Raw genomic sequence first — 21,943 nt, 5'->3', positions numbered from 1 at the left:
GGGAGGCGCAGGTGATGCTGCTGCTAAAAATAGCAAAAGGGGAGGGGAAGCCAGAGAAGGGGAATGTTTGGTACAATGAAAACCCACAGTCCACAGCCAGGAGAGGCATCACTTTTCTTCCCATACTGCCCTGTATGTCCCCTTCGTGCTCACGGCCACAAGGCAGCTCAACGAGAACTGCGCCGTCAGACGCTCGTGTGTCTCTGCTGGTCCGAGTCCGCCGTGGGCTCGAACCTGCAGCTTCCCTGGAGCGTCTCCAGGGTGGGGAGACAACTGCCGTGGGGAGGACCCGCAGCGCTGGGCTGAAGGACGGGCTGAGGGGGGAAGGAGGCCCCGTGGGGAGGCTCCCAGAGGGACGAGGGGCCCTCATCACCCTCACCTGGGAGGGGCCAACGTCGAAGGCTCTGGATCTGTTTCCTTCTACGTTCTGAACTTCAGTGAGATGAGGACAGATGAGGCAGACGGCGGCTGGGGGTCAAGGAGACCCCAGTTCTGTCTGAAATGTCTGCAGAGGGCCTGGTGCCTGCCCCAGCCCCAGCCCCGGGTAAATGAGAACCAGGCTTGTGGGGAGGGCAGTTCCCCTTCCCGTGGGGCTGCTGATGGGACAACCCCATGAGGGGAAGGACCCAGCCTCCAAGTGGCCACACCTTGTGTGTCTCTCTGTCCTGCAGATACTGTGGTCTCATCCATCTGCACAGCCAGGGCCAGTAGGAGGAGACGCCATGACCCCCACCCTCACGGCCCTGCTCTGCCTCGGTGAGATGGGAAGAGGGGAGGGAGACCTGGTCTGGGGGGGACCCCACCCCACAGCCAGGCCCTGCTCTAGCAGGAGACCCCAGGGCTCAGGAGGCTCCCGGGGAGGACAGGACGTGCTCAGCCCTCAGGGGCCAAATCTCTCACAGGGAACTCTCTTCCAGGGCTGAGTCTGGGCACCAGGACCTGCGTGCAGTCAGGTGAGTCTGTCACGAGCTATCCCAGGTGCCTCCTCACTGGGGACAAGGGGACAGCCCTGGGCAGCTGGGGATGGGAAACAGCAGTTCTGGGCTGACTGACGGGGACATCTGGAGGATCCTGGGCTGAGAGCTGGGACCTGAGGGGTGGGGACGTCTTGAGTCCCAGCATCTGATTTCCTTCCAGGGACCCTCCCCAAACCCACCCTCTGGACTGAGTCAGACTCCGTGCTCACCTGGGGGAGCCCTGTGACCATGTGGTGTCAGGGGACCCTGGGTGCCAAGGAGTACCGTCTGGATAAAGAGAAATTTTCAGAGCCCTGGGACACACAGACACCACTGGAGCCTGTGAACAAGGTCAAGTTCAACATCCCATCCATGACAGAGCACTATGCAGGGCGATATCACTGTTACTATTACAGCTCTGATGGATGGTCAGAGTCAAGTGACCCCCTGGAGCTGGTGGTGACAGGTGAGAGGACACTCGGGAGTCCCAGCCCCAGGCTCTGCCCTCAGGAAGGGGTCTGCTCTCAGGGTGTCTCCCTGTCACAGCCCAGCCCTGGGGCTGATGCGGGAGGTGTGAGCCCATTGACCACGGCGCCTCCTTCTCCCCTAGGGTTGTATGGCAAAGCCACCCTCTCAGCCCTGCCGAGCCCTGTGGTGACCCCAGGAGGAAACCTGACGATCCAGTGTGTCTCACAGGAGGGATTTGACAGTTTCATTCTGGTTGAGAAAGGACAGAAGCTCTCCTGGACCGGGGACCCACAGCGAACCTCCTCTGGGCAGTTCCAGGCCCTGTTCCCTGTGGGCCCTGTGACCCCCAGCCACAGGTGGACGTTCAGATGCTATGGCTGTTATAGGAACAACCCACAGGTGTGGTCGCAACCCAGTGACCCCCTGGAGGTACTGGTCTCAGGTAAAGAGATTTCATCCTACTCTGCTCTTTTCTTGAGACCCCCAAAAATGTCACTGTGAGCCTTGCTTCAGGGCAGCCTGAGGTGGGAGGGGTGGCGAGCAAACAAAGGTTCCCAGGGCCACAGGCCCAGAGTGTAGAGACAGCGGGACCTGCAGGGCAGGACAGGACACGGGAGGTGTTGGGAGGAACCAGCCCCTGCAGCCCCCGGCCTGTCCTTCCCTCCAGGTGTGTCTAGGAAGCCCTCCCTGCTCTTGCCATGAGAGGTGGAAACAGGACTTCCCACAGTGACATTACTGGGGTCTCTGTTGATTATTTCCTTTGCTGTGCAGAAACATTCTTAGTTTAATTAAGCTGCATTTATTTATATTTTGCTACATTTGTATTTGACATAATGACTTCTTTTCCTTTGGGATACCCAGTAGTGGCCTTGCTGCACAGAGTGGTAGGTCTATTTTCAGTTCTTTGAAGAATCTCCACAGTTTTCCATACAGCTTGTACTAATTTACATCCCCACCGACAGTGTAGAAGTGTTCTCTTTTTAGCACATCTATGCCACCCATTGTTTTTTGGCTTAATAATAACCATTCTGACCCGCGTCATATGATATCTCATGGTGGTTTTAATTTGGATTTTCTTGATGACTAGTGATGGTGAGTGTTTCTTCATGTTTGCTGGCCATGTGTGTGTCGTCTTTTGAACAAAATTTCTTCATGTATTGTACTGTGCCTACTTTTGATGGAGTTATTTGGTTTTTTCTTTGTGGTTTCTTTGAGTTCTTTGTAGATTCTGGATATATGTTGGATTTATACTTTGAGAATATTGTCTCCCATTCTGTAGGTTGTCCATTTACTTCGTTCTGTGTCCTATAGCCCTGTAGTGCAATTTGAAGTCGGATAACCTGAGGCCTCCAGATTTGTTCTTGGTCATTAGCATTGCCTTGGATATTCAGGCTCTATTGTATGATTCCCTATTAGTTTAGGATTGTTTTTTCTCTAGTTCTGTGAAGAAGGGTGTTGGTATTTTGTTGAGAATTGCTCTGAATCTGTAAATCACTTTAGGCGGCATAGACATTTTAACAATGTTGATTCTTCCAATGCATAAGTATGGAATTCCTTTCCTTTGTGTGTGTGTCATCTATGATTTCTTTCATTAGTGTTTGGTAGTTCTCCTTGTAGAGATTCCACCTCCTTGTTTAAGTATTTTCTAGGTATTATTTTTTGCATCTATTGTAAATCATATTGATTTTTTAATTTGACTCTTGGCTTGAATGTTATTAGTGTATTGTGAGGCTACTGATTTGTGTACATAAATTTTCTAATGTAAAAATATACTGAATTTGTTTATCAATTCCAGGAGTGTTTTGGAGGAATCTTTTGAGATAGTTTGACCTCCTCTTTCCTAACTTAGATGCCCTTCAACTTTTATTTTTAATTATTACGGGTGCATAGTCATTGTATATTTTTATAAGGTACATGTGATGTTTTGATACAGGCATACAAGGTGAATCAATGAAATCTGGGTAATTACTGTATCTATTACCTCAGACATTTAGCATTTCTTTGTATTTGGAACATCCAATTCCACCCTTTAGTTATTTTAAGGTAGACCCTAACATATTGTTGATTATACTCACTTTGTTGTGATAGCAAATATTGTTCATTCTAACCATCTCACTATGTTTTTCTATCCATTAGGCATACTCACTTTATCCCTCCAACCCTGTTACCACACCCATATTCTGGTAACCATTATTCTACTCTCTGTCTCCATGACATAAATTATTTTTAATATTTGATGCTTTCATCTTGCAGCTTGTAGGATTTTCTCCTTCACTTTGACTTTCATCAGTCTGATGACTATGTGTCTTTGAGATGACCTATTAGTAAGGAATCTCTCAAGAGTTCAATGACCTTCTTGTATCTGGATGTCCAAATGTCTAGCTGGACCCAGGAAGCTTTCCTACTTTATTCTTTCAGATAGGTTTTCCAGGATGTTCACTTTGTTTCTTCTCCCTGAAGTATACCTACAATTCATCTAACATTGTCCCATAATTCTCACAGACTTTGTTCATTCTTCTTGATTCTTTTGTCTTCATTGTTGACTGAGTAGGTTGATTCAAAAGTTTTTTCTCAAGCTCTAAAATTCTTTCTTCTGCTTCATTTGGTCTGTTGTTAAACTTTCCATGGTGTTTCGTATTTCCCTAAATTATACTTTTATTTCCAGAAATTCTGTGATTTTAAACTATGTATCTTTCAGTAAATTTTTCATTTCTGTCCTGAATTGTTGTTGTTGTTGCACGCTTGTGTTGGTTTTCATCTTTCCAACTGGTCCCATTGATCATATTTGTGATCCATGTTTTGAATTCCATAACCAACACTTCAAACATTGCTTTTTGGTCAGAGTCCATTGCTGGAGAGCTAGTGTGATCCACTGGGGGTACTGAAACAGCCTGCTCTTTTATACTGCCAGAGTTCTTCTCCTGGTTCTTTCACATCTAGAACCTCTTTCCTCAGCCCAAAACAGATGCCATTGTGGTTTGAGTGTTCTTTGCCAAGGTCTCTGTTGCTCAGTGTAGGAAGGGAGAGTCACCCTATCCTTTGACACTGTGACTAGATACCCACTGTGGTGTTGCTGCCATATTGGGTGGGTTGACCTCTCACCCCTGGGACACTGTTCATGTGCCACTGGTGGTGGACTAGGCTGGGTAATCCCCAGTCCCCAGGGTCCTGGGTGGTGTGCCTGAGTCCTGGGAGGAGCAGACCAAGGTTGAGCTGGCAAGCTTGCTCCCAAGCCTCCCTGGGTCCAGGTGCTGGTTGTGATGGTGAGGGGTGGGGTGCTCCTCTGCCCCAGGAGAACACGCATTCAAGAGAAGGATGGATGCACTGTGAGCCGGTGACTGGAGGGCCTTCTTGACATTAGCAGCAGCAGGCAGCTGTGGGACACGCAAGCCACTAACACCTTCCTCTTTTGGCAATGACTGTGGTCTCTGTCCCTGCGGTGTACAAAAGCACCCAGATTACAGCTCCCACTCAAACCCAGCTGCAGCAGAGGTGGCAGAGGCAGCTCAACACGCTGGTTGTGGGGCTGTCAGACTGGTTGTGGGCTGTGGCTGAAATTATCCAGGGAGCAGATGTGGTTGTGCCAGAGACTTGCCTCTGGGGATGGTTGGCTCCTTGCAGAAGAGACAGGCAGCTTGCAGTTTGGGGAGAGGACTGGGAGCCAAGTTCTCCCTTATAGGAGGTCGTAGCTTTTGTTTAGTGGCACACATAACTGCTTGTTGCTCTTTTTTAGCAGGAGGGAGTGAGCCCTAAGCTCCATGGAAGCCTTGGTGTGACAGGTGGTCTGTGAGAGGCAGGGAAGCTGCTCCCAGGTGCCCTGGCTTAATGGCTCCCTGTGGAACACTGACCAGTCCTGAGCAGTAACAGCATTTCAGCCATGGCTTCCATCATGGCAGGGGTGGGGCAGGAGGGAAGGCGGGGAAGGCCCCAGGGCAGCGTCTCCACTGGGAAAGCACAGACAACATCACATCACAGTGAAGTGCACACTGGTGCGGGATGTGTGTGTCATGGGTCAGAACTCCAGGAACACCACTGCTCTCCTGTGTCTCCTATTCCTTTGTGGTTGTCACAGTGTGGGCAGGGACTGGGGATGTTTGTGTGGGATCCAGTGACAGGGAGACTGAGAGGCTGTGACTCCCCTGGCTGGATAGAAGCACCTGGTGTGTGTGCAGACAACATGGCACCTGCCATTTCAGCGTGGCTCGTGGTGAGGGAAGTGACTCACATGGGCCTGCTGCCCAGCGCTCTGTCCCCAGAAACTCTCAGTTCAGCAGTGTCAGCAGCATCTGCATTTGTCAGGACAGAAGGACTCCCACAGTCAGGGAGCTGGCAATCTGCACAGGTGTGAAGGGAGGGAAAGTCATCACGCCCACCTGCCTTTGCTGACGGGCTCCAAATCCCTCTGGAGCTGGTCTCTGTCAAAATGTGGCTCCTCCTTCTTCAGCTCCACCACTTCCTCCCATGGGAACCTCCAGTAGGGGCAGGTTCTGGCTTTTTCCCTTAGTATTGCACCTGGGCTCTCCTCTCTCACCGGAAACTTCTTCCTGTATTTGGGACAATCTGGCAACCCATGTCTCTAGTGACGAGATCCGCCATCTCGTCACTCTCCCCTGTTTTTTCTGAAACTTTTAAAGTAATAATTGAATACGTAAATTTATAATTTTAATTTAAATGATATGAATGTATGATTGAAAAATGCGTAATTCTATGCCGATTTTCATTGGGACTTGATTTAATTTATACATTTTATTTGTAAAATGGTTTCTTGTTAATAAAGCCTTTCTATCCTAAAGATTTAAAATGGAGGCACAGGAATGAACCTAAGTGTTTTTGAAATTGTATTTATAAGAATTTTGTACATTCACTCACATTCGAAGAATTGTTAAACTACTTTAATAATTTATAAGAAAGGTCTTTCATTTACATTTTTAAAATACATTTTAAAATGTATTTATATTTTTAAAATAAGAGATTTCTTTACATTTTTACATTTTTAAAATAAGAGATAGGTATGTATGAGAAAGCTGTTGGTTAAGTATATTCACTTTATTCCATATTAGCTGACGACGGAATTCCTCCCTTCCAATTATTTTTCTATTGATCTCTTCTAATATACTGATAAAATTTATATAAACCACAAGAAAACATAAATTTCACCTCTTTTCTTCTAAATTACATATTTATATGTAACTACATATTAAATAAATTTTGAAAGTTTTGCTTTTTACATATTTATATATAATTATATAAATTACATGCAAATATGTCTGTACATCTACACATATTTAGATATATTCTTACATACGCTTGATATCTTTGACATAACATCATTGTTATTGACCTCCCACCTAGATTAATTCTTCATACAAGCAGAAATATTGTTTGATGAGCTGTGATAACACCACCCCTTAGAAAATACCTATCTGTGCATGTGTGGGTCTGTGTGCATGTATCACATTCCAGTTGCTGCCAACTATATGAAGCATTAACTAACCAGAGATAAAGGGGATGATGAGTCCCCAGGTGACCTGGCTGAGGTGGGGTGAAGGGGAGGCGGCCCCAGGTGTTCACCCCTTTGTGTTCCTGACATTCAGGAGCCCCTGAGGTCCAACCCTCCATCCACGGTGCCGGGTCCTCAGTCACTGATAAGTGGAAATGCACATGTCCAGGGTAATTAGCTTCTGTGATCGTATCTCCCAGACAGAACAGAGAGAGCACAAAGGCTCAGTTATTTCTGTACTGGGGACCATTTTCCTTGCTAGTTTTGAGCTCTTAGGGTCCAGCAAAACTCTCCCAAATTGATCCAGAAGCAAAGTTTGGATCCAAAGAACACAGGAATGCTGAAATAATTCAATGAGGAGGCTAGAGTGAACCCTGCTACAGCAGAGAAAGGATTTATAGATAAATTTCATAAAAGTCACATAATGAGCCATGAAGGAACATAGAATTCAGAGTCCAAGGGAGAGGCTGGGCTCAAGTCTCTTCATCTCTTGCCTGTTCCCCCTGTTTTCATCCATAGGAGCACCTGAGAGCATGAGCCCAACACACAAGAATGGTGAGTGAGCAGACCCTGTCAGTCATGGGCTGGGCACAGAGGGTCAGGCCTGTCCAGGGCAGGACGGTGTCCCCGGGGAACCTCTAGGGATCCTGTGTGACTTTGCTGTGCTCTGACCTCTCTGATCTCTTTGTCCACAATCCCCAGCCCCGCACCCCCAGGATTACACAGTGGAGAATCTGGTCCGCATGGGCCTGGCTGGCTTGATCCTGGTGGCCCTCGGGATTCTGCTGTTTCGGGATTGGCGCAGCCGGAGAAGATACCAGGATGCAGCCGGGAGGTAAACTCCAGAGACAACAATGCACATTCAGAGTGGTCGATTCTTGGAATTAAATCTGATTATCCCAGGAAGTTCAGGAAGATAATCCAGAGCATGTGCTGTGTGGACTGTCTGCTGGTTGTTTCAAGAGGGGAGAATCAATGACCAAGTGCCGGGACACCGTGCCCGGTGGGGAAACTGTGGCCTTAAGGAAACTGTGGCCTTTCTGGTCATTAAGTGTAGCATTTTGACTGAATTCAAATTTTACAGAACAAATACTTTCATTAAAAGGGATGAAACAGAGAAGATGAAGGTCTTCTAGCCTCCTTTGGTTCTTAAAAAATAATTGTCTTGAAATCAGAAGGCTGAAGCCCCCCAACCCCCAATGGCTGGGGCAATCTGTGGATGACCATTAAACTGCAATGCATTTCCTCTATTCCAGTATTGACTTTTCGTAACTGAACACCCTCCTTTCCAACCTTCAGACATGAGGCCACATTTCACATGGCAGCCTTGGGCCCACAGCTCTGTACACCTTCGTGCTCTGGTCCACTGTCCTGTACACACAGTTTCTTTATGTCTGGTTTCTACAACCCTGAGGTACCCTGTGAAGCCTCCATCTCTTCAGTCAGAGTTCCACACCTGGTCAGTTCCCATTACTGAATGAATGGGAAAAGATCAGATTTCAACCAGAAAAATGTCATAAAAATGATGCAAACTCTCTGTGTACCCTGAAAACCCTTCACACTTTATTAGATGCTGTCTTCCTAGTTTCTCCTAAAATATGATCACTTGGAATCATCACACTGGGTTTTGAAGTGACAACTCAGTGTACATTGATTCTGAAAAAGACACTTTTCAATGCCCTTATTTGTGACCTTTGCCAATCTCTGTCATGTGAATATTTTCCTGGCCAAATTCAAGAACATGGGATACAACTGAATACATAGTTGGGAAGCAATGAACGGAATCATCTTCACAATGGAATCGGAACCATCTGCAGCACATCCCACTTACAACTCCCATGCACACAGCTTCATTTCCTCCCATTGGAGAGGTGATGGTGGCTGCTGCACCAGTGACACCAAACAGTTTCAGTGACATCATGACACCATGACCCTAGCACCCTGAGAGGCAAAGGACACAAAGATGGCAACATCACATGTGGGAAAGTATAAGACTCACTTGAAAATCCAGTACCTTAGTGGTAGGGTGATAAATTACTTCAATCAATTTGGAGGCATATTGGAAGTATCTAGCTGAAAGGAACAGCTATTCAACTATGCCCACGTAGTGCACAGCCTAGAGGAAAATGTGTGCACGTGCACGAGGTTGCATTTGCAGGATCAGTGATAGGAGTAGCACTGATATTAGATGACAGCCATAAAACTCAAAGTTAAACTATTTTAAAAGACAAATGTGTGGTTTTTGTTCACCATGGTGTATTATATGGCAGTAAAAATGCACAGTTTACATCTTCAAAGAGCAAGGTATATCAATCCTCAGACATAGCAGTGAACAAATGAAAGAAGCATATAAAAGATGTCATTCAAGGCTAACCCCCTATGTAGGGTCAAAAAAGGGAAATATTTTTTTAGACAGGCATACCTAAGATGAACCCGGTAATTAATCCCATGTGGTCCAGAATGGTGGTATTTCTTTAGGGGGATGAAACATCTTGGAACTGGATAGAGGTGGGGCCTATACAATGCTGTGAATGAACTAGATCCGACTGAATTCTATACTTTATTGACAAATTTTCTGTTATATGAATTTTACCTCAATAAAAATGTGAGGGGAAATGATTCTATTCCCTATAGATTCCTTTTACCTTGATAAGTTGCACCATGACACAGGATTTTCATTGGAGGTAGGACTCCGACCAGGACAAAGATACTCTAACTGCCACAGACATTCAGCATTAACCCAAAGATAAAATTTTACATTTAATTTTATCGTCTCATGAAATTTTACATTCAAATTTACCTTCAGTTGGCTTAGTAAAGAATCCAAGAAGAAACGCCAGCACTCCTGCATCCTTTCCTGTGGTCAACTGCTATTCAAACAAGGATGTAATATTGCCCCCGTTGTCCATTGCTGACCTGAAGAAACCTTTAGGAACTTCCAATTTGCCATCCCTACTATAAGAGCTCATTGACCACATGTCTGTTGAAACTACACAGGTGGAAACCTCTCCATGTCCAGACACTGGTCATCCTCATACAATCGTGACAGTTGGGGTCATTATCATTTCCCCACAATAAGGTAAACAGGAAGGAGGATGCTGTCTGCTCAGGGTCGACCAAGAGTAGATGTTGCCCCATGTCTTACATTGGAACCTGTGAATTTTCTCCAGCGAATGCTCTTTTCCCAAAGCATGAAAACAGAATCCACGGTCAGAGCTGTGGGCAGGGGGAGAAGAGGTAGTGAGGGAGCAGAAATGACTCAGAGTTTTACAGGAGAGGAATGAGAGAAGGTGCCGCCACTTAAGAAATGAGGAAGTCAGAAGGAGGAAGTGCTTGGGAGAAACAAAATCACATACCTAGTGAGGAGGGAGGCTGTGCTTCCTCTGCCAGTCAGTTAGCTGTCTTACAATCAAGTCCCAGCCTCCTTCCCCTCCTGGGGTCATCTGTCCTGTGTTGGCCCCGTTGGCTCCTCCAGTGAACCGAGGCAGAGAGTGGAGCAGCCCTCAGTTCCTCACTCGCTTCTGCTTCACACAATGAACAAACCCAAACATCTCTGCCCCAGAGCCCTCCTTACCCAGGTCTGCTGGTCCTTCACCACCATCCAGGGTCAGCTGGAGACTAGAGATGTCTTGTCACATCAGCCACCTCCTGGTCCCCTCTTCTGGGTCCTTGCTCCCTGCTGAAGTTCATTGTTCTCAAACTGCAACATTATCAGTCACAGACCCTTCACTGAACACAATCCTTTCATAAGTCTCTGTCTTGCTCCAAATGAGACACCAGCATCTCTCCCTGATGTTGCTGCTGTTCATGATCAGGTCTGAGCTAAATTCTCCAGCCTCCGAGGACACGGCTTGTCCCTGTGAAGCAAACTCATCACAGGGAACCAGCTGTCCCTCCTGAGACACACACATCTGAGATTTTAACATGTGTGTCCTTCTCACAGTCTGATCCCAGAGCCAATGTGAACTTAGAGAAAGCCTTTGCCGACATCCTAAATATGATAAAGGCACAAGTCTCTCTGCCTCATCTCACTCAACAGTTAGTCTATTTCCCACAAAGCACTTTGTTTAAGTGTTGCGTGAGAAATACAATTAAACCATTTAGAATACTGAGGTGCATGTCCATACCACCTTGGGGTGGGATATCTGTTGGAGATTTATCACAGTTTACTGTAAATGCAATCTTCCTACCATCCATTACCTGCACAGTGAGCTCGTCTTAAAACAGCAAGCTGCTCAGACATTTATTTGTTTAAAACTGACTCACTGCCCTCAAGATAAAATCCCAGAATAATTCCAGGGTACACAAGACATTGAGTGATCAGCTTCTCTCGTTCACTGGATTTCTCTGAATTCTGATAACAGCCTTGGCTCTTCCTGGTCAACAGTGCTCACCCTGTCCTTCAGGGATGTCGCAGAAAGGTGCTGCCACACCTCCGCTGTCCACCTTCGAGTGGTGCCTGCCTATCACGGAGAACCACCTGCTAATAAGCCTTGAGTCTTCTCTTCCTCTGTCACCTGGTCACAGGAAAACCCCATGAGGCCATAGGTGCAGGCTGGAGGGAGAAGGCAGTGTAGCTGGAGCTGGCACCATGGACATTGGGCCACTTCTTCACGTAACTTGCTTGTGCCTTCAGGGCCTGCCTGGGCATGATCTGACATGGACCACTTGCTTTCAAAGACAGGGTGTTTCTGTGTATGCCCATCTTTTTGCTAAGTCAGGTAACACCCCCTTCATGTTGCATGGTAACTCAGTGACCCATGGTTGTTCACTCTCCACAGGACTTGGTAGCAGACCAAAAGCTGTTTTTCAACAGGAGATTAGTGATTTGCAGAGGATGGTAGAGTTTGTCATCAACATCCCAAGCGCTTATGCTGCAAGTCACCTAGAGGAGCCTTCCAAGGCTCTGCACAGCATCTCTGTCTGCCACTTGACAACTCAAGCACCATCAGGTCAGCTGAATAATAGGGTCCAGGTGGCAAAGCACCTTGCAGAGCAGCCTGGATTTGTTGCAGAGCCTTGCTCTGTTCTGTAACCCCACTTAGAATTTTGGGGTCACTTGGTGTATGGGCAGAAGAAGCACGCCACCTGAGGAATGTGTTACTTTCAACTCCAAAGAAGCTCACTAAACATATGTCTCTTCCTTGGTTCTTTGAAGGACAAGATGCAACAAAATACCCTCAGTGTAGAAGGAATATCTCCGCATGCCCCCACACCAGTAGGGGCACCTTTATAAATTTCTCTGAAGTGAAAATCTGCGATATTTTTGTTGTTTTTTTTACCCTTTTACCCTTTTTTTTTACCCTGTGATGTGCAATGCTTCACCAATAAATCTAGAGTAGTTTCCACTTGTTGCTTGAATATTCAACCAACATAATGTTCTTCATGCAGCAGAACAGTGTGATATCTGGTGGAAGGGAAAGGAGGGGAAAGGTGATCAAGATCCCTGTAGACCGCACTGTGACAGGGATGGGGGGTCGATGCGTCCCTGCATTAGGACAGTGAAGGGGTGTTGCTGCGACCTGAGAGAAATGGCCTTCGTTAACAGTGACGCAGGAAAAACATTTGCCAAGTTAATAGCTGCTTGCCAGGTGCCACGGGTTATATTAATTTGCTAATAAATGAAACCACATCTGGTACAGCAGCTGACCTTGAAATCACCACCTGCTTAAGCTTGGAATAATCCACTGCCTTTCTCCAACATCCGTCTGTCTCCTGTAGAGACCAGATAGGAGACTTGAAAGAGGACAGGGTGGGAATCACAACCTCTGCCTCCTTCAAGTCCCTCGTGAGAGCCCTCATCTCTGGAGTATTGCTTTAGGTTACTGTTTTCCAAAATAGAGGAAGTTCTAGTGGCTTTTACTTTGCCTTTCCCACCATAGGGTCCCTCGCACTACAGGTCAGAGAAATATTGTAGGGAATCTGGTAGTTGTTGAAGACGTCTGTTTCAATTATGCATTCCAGAACTTGTGATGTAGTTACAGGATGAGATCAAGAATGCACGGAATCCACCATGAGAGAGACATCAGCTAAAACACCACTAATCACCTGACCTCCATAAGCCCCTCCTGTGAATGGAGGGTCTCAGTGATGTTTTTGGGTCTCTTGAAATTACTGTTAGTTCAGAGCCAGTGTCCAAAAGTGCCCAAATGTCTGATTACTCCCATTCCCGAAATGACCAGTGACCCAGGGTAAATGTCATAGGTCCTGTGGGGAAGACTGGGACAAATAGTAAAAATATAAATTTGGGGCAGTGTAAGAAAGAAAGTGTCCTCAGTGTGACCTTGCCTTCCCTTAAATTCAATGGGGTCTGAGTCTATAAACTGACTCAGGTCTAGGAATTATTTCAAGGACTGGTGGCTTTCTCTTTTCCTAAGTCAAGTTAGCGTTTTGCTCACCTAACATAGAAATTTTCTGCTTATACAGGTCAAGTAAGAATTTATAGGGTTTCATACCTATTTCCCTTCTTAGAACACCATAACCATGTAGCCAACACCATAGGTCTGCTTGAGTCAGACCATTCTGAGTGCTGCTTCGACTCTGCTGCCCAGGACAGTAGCCACAGCCACCTTGCCTTCGGTGCCTGAGTTCTGCCACTTGGCCCTGACACTCTGGGATTGAATTAGTCCTGTGGCATTTAGGTTTCCCAGTTGAGTGGCTGCAGTTTCCACTGTAAGTTCTGTCCTACACAGAAGAGCAAACACAGAGCTGTTGAAGAATGCCAGGACTCCCCCCACACGTTTATTCCTCACAGTTTTGCTAAAGGGTAAATCCCCTGAACTCTTCCAGTGTGGCTGAGTAGGTCTTAAGTGACAATCCTCCCTAAGATTATGGCCCTCCTAAGGCTTTGAATCCTTTACAGTAAACCAAGGCGGGTCTGGCCTTTTCCTCTCATTTGCTGTGTGCCAACTTTTACTCCGTGTTTCAGTCAATCGGCCAGACACACTGTGAGAACCAAGTCTAGCTCCCCGAGATGCAACATTCAATGCAGAATCTCAGCTCAGTGGTCCCATATCAATAAATTCAGCCTCACTCAACTTCATGTTCCTTTCACCATTAACTCACACCAGTAATATTCATTTTCACATGTGATCCCAAGATTTCTGTGTGGATAACTTAGAAAATTTATGTAGTCACTTTAGAGTGTAGCACATCTCCTCATAGGTTACCCTGATGTCTCACCTTAAAACCCAACTGGGACTTGAGTCTCCTTATAGGTCTAGAAGCAAAGAGGGGAAGGAAGTAGAGCTGAGTCCTTAGGAGAATCATCTTAGTCATGCATGGAAACTACATCAGGGAGGCTGGTAATAAATATTTCCTCAGACAATGCGGTGTTAATATCCTCAGCCAGTGAAGAGGCTGCTTCTCTTGACAAAGAAGCTAATCAGTATTTGGGGGCTCCAAGTCAACCATCCTCAGGGTCTTCCCACACATCCCCACGCCAACTTTTAGGATCCCCCCCTTCCCAATCAATGCCCTCATTTGTGGAGTGAACATTCTAGGAGACTGGGATTAAATTTACACTGAAATGCAGTCCCTCAAAGGATGAGGTTCTGGGTTTCATTTCCAGCAATCTGGGCCCAGCGGCTGCCGATGATGAGTCTCTTTCAGGGCAGACGTAGCAGTGTCAGGTCATGTAAGTGGTGCTTCAACTGAGAATTTGGATTTCTGAGTCATTCTGCTTTTTACCCAACTTTGTCCAGAGACGAACCAGCCAATCTCATTGTGTTCTTTAGTTTAACACAATTTTTTTTAAAGTTTTAAAACCATGGTCCCCCAGATCCTGGCCGCTCATAAGTGTTGAATTGGGAGTCTGCCACGGTGAGGGTTTGTCCTCCCTGTTGCCACAGCACGGCAGGAACTCTCAGTGCGCGTTTGTCCCTAGAAACGGCACCATTGGTGCCTGCAAATCCAACCAAATTGAAGAGCCAATTCCAGAGACTCCAAAACCAATTCAGCACTCTCATCCTTAAGATTTTGTTTCTCTAGAATCTTCCCCAGGATAAAATATGGCTGGTCCAATGATACTGAGTCATCTCACGTGATTGTTCACAGTCAGTTACAGATGAGACTCCTTGTTCTACTTCTTTCCTCCCCTCTCACTACTGCACTTGACTAGCCTCAAAAAAATCACAATATTTAAGAGTTATCCTAAGAAACAGAAACAACAGGATATGTGTGTATGTGTATATGTATCTATTTATCTGTGTGAGAACTGGCTCACATGGTAGTGGGGCCGTGGTGATCCAAAGTCTGCAGGGCAGGGCAGTAGCCTGAAGACTCAGGGAAGAGGTGCAGGCCCAGGTCACAGGCAATCTGCTGACAGAATTGCTTTTTGCTGAGGAGAGATCATCAGATCTTTTTTCCCCTCACAATTCACTTATCTTACAATATATATTTATATTTTGCTATCATCTAATGTTCATATATCTTGATTCTAATGTTGACTCAATACAAGTAGGTTCTTCGAAAATCTTCCTTTCTTTTTCTGTGACACATTTCATACATGAAGAGCCATATGTGGCACACCTTAGACACTTAACCTGTGCCCATGGAAACAGTGGGTAAAGGTTTCTCCATTTCCTCCAAGTTCATTTTGAACACTGGAGCAATTGATTCCTGCTTGAAGCTTTTCCCTTCCAGGCTGCCTTTCGTGCAAAGCTCTCAGAATTCCAGGATGACAATATGACGAGGCAAAGCTTTATGGTTGGCAAGAAACACAACCAGCCTCATTCTCAACGTCCTTGTCTCACTTCTCAGAGCTCAACATCCTTCTCTGACGTTGCATTTCCACCTGGTCTCCTCCAGGCATCTCAGATGCTTGCTTCCCTCTCTAACTTCCTCCCCTCCCCACTCCTCTCCATCTCTGTCTTTCTCTCTCTCTGTCTCTATCTCTGTCTTTTTCTGTCTCTGTCTCTTGCTCTTTGTTCTCTCAGTAATCACAATAGCTACTAATAACTTTCAGTAATTTCAACACTTCACTAGTGTTTTTCTGAGATCATCCCAAATCCCCATGCAAACAGTGTCACTGCACTTGCAGATGAAATGATAATTCCCTCCCAGCAGGGAGATGATTAATGGTGTCCCAAACCTTTATCTCTGGCATAAGATGCCGCCTTTCGCCCAGGTGCTCAGACTGTGACCATGGCAGCTGCTGCTCCAGCAAGAAATGGCATTTGGTAAGTGGACCGTCTTTTTTGGTAGACAGCCATATTTTTAGGAAGTGGAATGTTTGTCATATAAATCATAGGATATGTATGCACAATTCTTATTCTGTCCTTGGGTCAAAACTGAATATTTTAAAAAATGAAACAGTACTGTTTTATGAGAGATTCGGAGACATAGAATCATCTCAAACTTTTGTCTTGGGGCTGCTTGACATCTCTTGTCCTCCTTCTCTGTCAAACCTCACCTGAAACCCTGTCTCTGAACAAATATGCCAAGCGACATATTCTTTATTCTCTTGCTTGTAAGAGGGTGAACAGCATGCTTAGCTCTTGACTCCTGTTTACACACATACTGCCTAATATCAACTTCTACTTAGGACATTTAAAAGTTTTTGAGGTGGTACCATGTTGTGCTTTCTTTGGCAATGGCAGTAGGTGTCTTAAACCCTCTGGGGGGAGTGCAAAATCATACACTTCCATGTTCTTTCTTATGATTTCTGGGGAGCAGGATGTAATTATTGCACAAGTAAATTTACATACATAGAAAATTTGGAGGATCGCTTTGAAGAAGGCAAACAGTACTTTCCATGTAGAGAAAAATAATTTTTTTTTTCAAATTGACTAAGAATTTTCTGGGCTTATAGTTCAGGAATAATCAGAAACTATAACTGTGTTAAGACCTAAGTGCATCTTGGACACTGAACCAGATTTAATAGTGCCATAATAGTTCCGATACCTTTGCACCTGCACCAGACCCACTGGGACCTAAAGTTCAAGCTGTCTAAACCCATTGCTCAACTCAGTGCTTAGGCAGTGGAAATGTGTTCTCACTGCTAAGATCTCGCCCACAAGAGATGTGGGGTGGGAATTTCCTGTCACTATCCCAGTAAGGTGTGCATTATTTAGTTCCCTATTGTGTCTCCATAAAAATCAGTTTGACAAAAGACAGGAGAAACTATTTTTGTGAATGATTCCAGTTCTTAAAATTTACATGCAACCTATAATCATACCTTTTATAGGATTCACAGACATTTTCTTTTCTCCATTAGTTACAAGACTTTTGTTCTCATTCCTGCTCATTTGAGTTACATTAGTATAATTTAAATTCATTTCTATGATTTCCCTAGGATTTCATGGACCACTTCCCTCTTTCTCTTATTTCAATTTATTGATCAGTCTCTACTACTAATTTACTAAATTTTTTCTTATCCTTGTCATAGAACATCTTCTCTCCAAGAAAAATTTGAACAGATTTGTGTGCACATACTGCATGAAATGGGTGGGGTTTTTTTTTACCACCCTCCTTCTTTTTACCCATCCTTTATAACTGGGGTCAGACAATATTAGGCCCAATATTGATTGTTCTCTATTCTTCCAGAAATTGTTTTGCTTTCCTAAATCATTTGTGTCTCAAAACTAATTTTACTTCACCAAGATTCTCATATTTCTGAAATGTTAATCTCAGTTAAAGAACATTATAATTTAATAACTTGTTAGTTTTTAAACAGGTAAAATCAATTACACAAATATTGATAGTTCTTGTTTTCATGAATTCTAATTTAAATTCTAGAAAAAATCTACATTTTCAAGTATTATGAAATTTTTCATCAAATAGTGTCACTACAAAAACCATACCTTGTTTTTTATATGGCATCATATAAACACAGGATTCCATTCTCATACTATCTTAAATAATCTCAAACATAGAAACTAGTTAATTCATTTTAGTTTTTACTAGACATGAAAATGCAAAGCTCAAATATGAAGAGTCATTATGCAAAGTGAAGTTATAACCTTAAATTAAACAGCTGGCATAAAAATGTATGTTTAAATGAAAAATATGTCTCTTTTAAAATTTAACTAGCATTTGTCTGTTAATATCTTAGAAAAACATATATTATATTTGTGGGGTTTTTTTCTTAAGAAATGCTTCTTTTCATGATTTTCCTGCTTACAAAATATATTCTTTTTTATTTGGCTGCTTAGAATGGATACTTAAAATCTTAAAGATAGCATCACTTTTTTATTTTTCTCTATAGGATATATTCAATATTCTTATTCTGAGTTTCATACTTTGTGTCTTTAATCTTTGATAGGTTTTGCTATTTTAAGTATTAATATTTTTAAATTCTTATGTGTCTCCTTGTTTTCATTGCTTAATAAATATTTGCTTCAATTCATGTTTTTGAAAACATGAGTCCAATTTGCTGAGTCTACTAGATATTAATTCGTATGCTTATATGCCACTATATAATTATGTTTACTTGTCTAAATGACATCCAGCAGAAATCGGCTTTATTTTTCCAACTTAGTGACAAAATACTTTTTTTTTTTCTTTTTTTTTGAGACAGAGTCTCACTTTTGTTGCCCTGGCTAGAGTGAGTGCCGTGGCGTCAGACAAAATACTTTAATGCCATGTACATAATAAGCTTCATGTCAAAGCATTTCAAACAAATTTTTATTCACACACTAAATCCTGATAGTTTTCAGACCTATAATTCTATAAGCTCTCTCTTTTAAAAATCAGTAGATCTGATATATTTTTAATCTCTGCATCTATGTATTTATCTATGTAGCCATCATACACTTCACATTATATTCTAGATAGTTCTATGTCCTTGGCTTGCTATTACTAAGTTGTATTTGTAATTTTTAAAATATTTGGTAAAGTTATTCCTCCTATTATAATCAGCTCATTTCTCAGTATCGTCCTCTATTTTACCAAAACAGGATATTTGGGGATGTGGGATTTGGTTATAAAATACATTGTTTATGTGCCCATGTTTCATTGGTTAAATTATTTAAAATATTGAGTGACACTAGGCAGAATAGAGTTTGGTTTCTCTCATTTTTTAAGGTTTTATTTCATACCCTTCATTATTTGCAATATTCCTTCCACATTTATTTAATGGCATAGTTGAGTTGTACGATTACACAGATTATCCTAAGCAATTATTTACCACAATTTCAAATATAACACTGCCTCTAAAATGAAAAATCTGTAAATAATTGTTTGACCTAGCATTCCTGTGTTTTCAAAACTTATAAATATTAATACAATGTATTTTCTTCTATTCTGCATTTATTTGGCAATTTGCAACTGGATCATCTCCAAAGGTAACAGGAGATTTAGAGATTACCAGGATAGACATTCATACTTGCACTTCTCTGTGCCTTCTTGGTTGTATTCACTAGAGCCATACTGAAAGTTTAAAAGTGGCAGATTCCAGCACTGTAGTCTTACTTCCAAAAAATGTTCATGATCTGCTAATTGTGACCACTGTATTAGTGAAAAGTCTGCTCTCTAATACAGAAAAATAAGAAAAAAATAGAACGAGAGACAGTGCATCATTAACATATCACGGTGTTGTCCATTTGTGAGTTCAGCATACGTCGATAACACTCACCTAAACAGTAGACACATTTTATTTGTCTGCTTTGTGTATTTTTAAAAATGTATATATTTAAGGTGTACTATTTGATGATTTTATATTGATAAATATATATAGTAAAATAATCACCACAATGAAAATACACAAATATATGGTTTCTCTCTAGTTGTTAGTTATACAAAGCTAATTTCACTTGATCTCAGTCTTTCTTTTTCTCATTTCCCCAAGAACTATATGTCCTGCAGGCTCAGCCGTCAAGAGACCTCCCTCATCACGTCCACGGCTGCCCAGAGCTCCACTGTGGGATGCACAGGGTGCCTCAGTCTCTCTTTGACTGAGATTGCACTGATTCAGGTCACTGTGGGTGTTACAAATAATTCTGCAAGCTTTATACTTACACAAGACCTGTTTTTAATGTTTATATTCATTTCGAATAATGGTTTGGGGGAGAAAATGCATTTTCTGGATGCAATGAGAATAACCAATTACCTTTTTCAGTCTCTGGTTTTCTCTCATTCAAATAAAAGCAAATTCCAACATCTCCTCCCAATGGATGGATTGGTGTCTGTTAACTTAAACTGGGGCATTACCTTTCTTATTCAGATGGGTGCTGGAATCTTTGGAAATTCTTTACTCCTTTGTTTTTATAACTTTACTATTATCACTGCACAGATGTCGAAACCCAGAGACTTGATTCTCAACCAGCTGGTCTTAGCCAACAACTTGGTTCTTTGCTGTAAAGGGGTCCCTGAGACACTTGCAGCTTTCGGATTGGAAGCTTTCCTGGATGAGGCTGGATGTAAACTTGTCTTCTATTTACACAAAGTGGTCAGAGGGGTTTCCCTCAGCACCACCTGCCTCCTCAGTGGCTTTCAGGCCATTAAGCTTTGTCCCAGCATTTCTAGGTGGATGGACCTTCATATTAGATCCCCAAAGTGCATTGTTTCCTGCTGTTTCCTCTGCTGGGTCTTGCACCTTTTGGTAAATATCTATATTGTAAGGTACAAAGCTGGCCCAGTAAAGAGCAAAAACCTGAGTATGGTAAACATGTATAGATACTGTTCCCCATCAACTCCAGGGAGATTGCTATTCTCAGTAATGGCAGTCATTTATACCTTCACGGATGGCTTGTGTTTGGCCCTCATGCTCTGCACTAGCATTTCCATGGTCCTCGTCCTGCACAGGCACAAGCAGAGAGTCCAACACATCCGCAGCAGCCGCCTCTCCCCCAGAACTTCCCATGAAACCAGAGCCACACACACTATCCTCATCCTGGTCAGCATGTTTGTCTCCTTTCATGCTCTAGCTTCTATTTTGTCATATTGGATAACCCGGCTGCAGAACCCAAGCCAGTGGCTGAGGAACATCTCTGTCCTGGTGGCGTCAGGCTTCCCGACACTCAGCCCCTTTGTGTTCATTGTCACTGATGCCCGAGTCTCACAGTGCTTTGCCTTCTAGTAAAAGAAGACAAATGCTCCAAGAATGTTTTCTGGGCTATAAGTTTCCTTCAGAACATTGCATCATTTATTTAGCCACTTCTCTTACCTCATACTCATATGCCCACGTATGTCAGTTAAGTGCACGATCGTTGGCATTTAGTACTGTACTGTATAAAACTGATAATAACCGTGGCCTCATATTGCTTACTATATGGTCAGAAATGAACATGGTGCAAATATTTACCCAAATGTGGGTCCTCCAAAAATTAAACATAGAATTACCATATGAGCCAGCAATTTTACCTCTGTGTATATATCCCAGAACAGTCATAGCAGGGACTTGAAGGGGTACGCATACGCCCGTGTTCTCCTCAGCATTATTCACAATTATCAAAAAGTATAAACTACCCACATGTCCATTGATGGTTGAATGGATATACAAGTGGTGGTATAGTCATATGATGGAGTGCTACTCAGTCTTTAAATGGAATGAAATTATGATTGACACATTCAATTCATGGATGAAAGTTGACATTATCTTAAGTGAAATAAACTAGTTATTAAATGACAAATACTGTATGATTATACTTATATGAGCTATCTAGAATGGCTAAACTCTTATAAACAATAAGTAGAATATTGGTTACCAAGGGTTGGGAGAGGGAAAATGGGAAGTTGATGTTTAATGGGTACAGAGTTTTAATTGGGGAAGATGAAAAAGTTTTAGACATGGGTGGTGGTGGCGATTGCATGCCATTGTGAATATACTTCACACTCCTGAGCTGCACACGTCAAAACAGACCCACCTACACTCACCTGGCTGTTTCCAGAGACCCAGCTGCAGCCACCAGCTGATTTCCTGAACCGCGTTGCAGTCTCCCAGCTGGTCCCAGATGTCTCCTGTGACTCTCCATCCGCCCCAGAGACTCTGTTGTAATTATCTGCTCAGCTGACCCTAAACACCTTCCTAGAGTTCAGCTGCTGACCTTGAGATGACGATGCAGATGTCCAGCAGGTGAAT

The 21,943-nt window shown here is 43.5% G+C and overlaps 1 pseudogene; it reads left to right on the top strand.

Annotated features, from left to right (window-relative positions):
- Positions 1 to 649: 649 nt before the first annotated feature.
- Positions 650 to 8,044, top strand: LOC109729222 (leukocyte immunoglobulin-like receptor subfamily A member 5; annotated as a pseudogene).
- The last annotated feature ends 13,899 nt before the right edge of the window (positions 8,045 to 21,943 follow it).

Source organism: Microcebus murinus, chromosome 32 (genome assembly GCF_040939455.1).
Source record: "Microcebus murinus isolate Inina chromosome 32, M.murinus_Inina_mat1.0, whole genome shotgun sequence".
In the NCBI taxonomy this organism is placed as follows: domain Eukaryota; kingdom Metazoa; phylum Chordata; class Mammalia; order Primates; family Cheirogaleidae; genus Microcebus; species Microcebus murinus.
This window is presented reverse-complemented; position numbering and strand designations above follow the sequence as displayed.